Raw genomic sequence first — 213 nt, 5'->3', positions numbered from 1 at the left:
GGAGGAGAGCAAAATGAGGCATGGCTAAAATGCATGATCTGTTTGGTATTTTGAAAAAAAAAACGTATAAATATTCCTTATATAGGTACAGTATGGCCCTACAATATGTTATTCATATATACAGTATAGCATGATAGGTCTCCTTTAAGAACAGATGAATAACAGTTTTGCATGTATTGTCTTTCTAAAATCACGTCATCTATGAAAACAGGT

The 213-nt window shown here is 32.4% G+C and overlaps 1 protein-coding gene across 1 annotated transcript in view; it reads left to right on the top strand.

Moving 5' to 3' along the window:
- LOC104959425 (inositol 1,4,5-trisphosphate receptor type 1-like) overlaps window positions 1–213 on the top strand; it is a gene marked incomplete at its 5' end in the record, with an annotated part of 43,528 nt that overhangs the window by 35,166 nt on the left and 8,149 nt on the right. The gene's annotated exons all lie outside the window — the stretch shown is intronic.

This window comes from Notothenia coriiceps, unplaced genomic scaffold, assembly GCF_000735185.1.
Source record: "Notothenia coriiceps isolate Sejong01 unplaced genomic scaffold, NC01 NC01_scaffold00030216, whole genome shotgun sequence".
NCBI lineage: Eukaryota > Metazoa > Chordata > Actinopteri > Perciformes > Nototheniidae > Notothenia > Notothenia coriiceps.
Note: the sequence above shows the minus strand (reverse complement) of the source record. Positions and strands in the feature narration are given on the sequence as shown.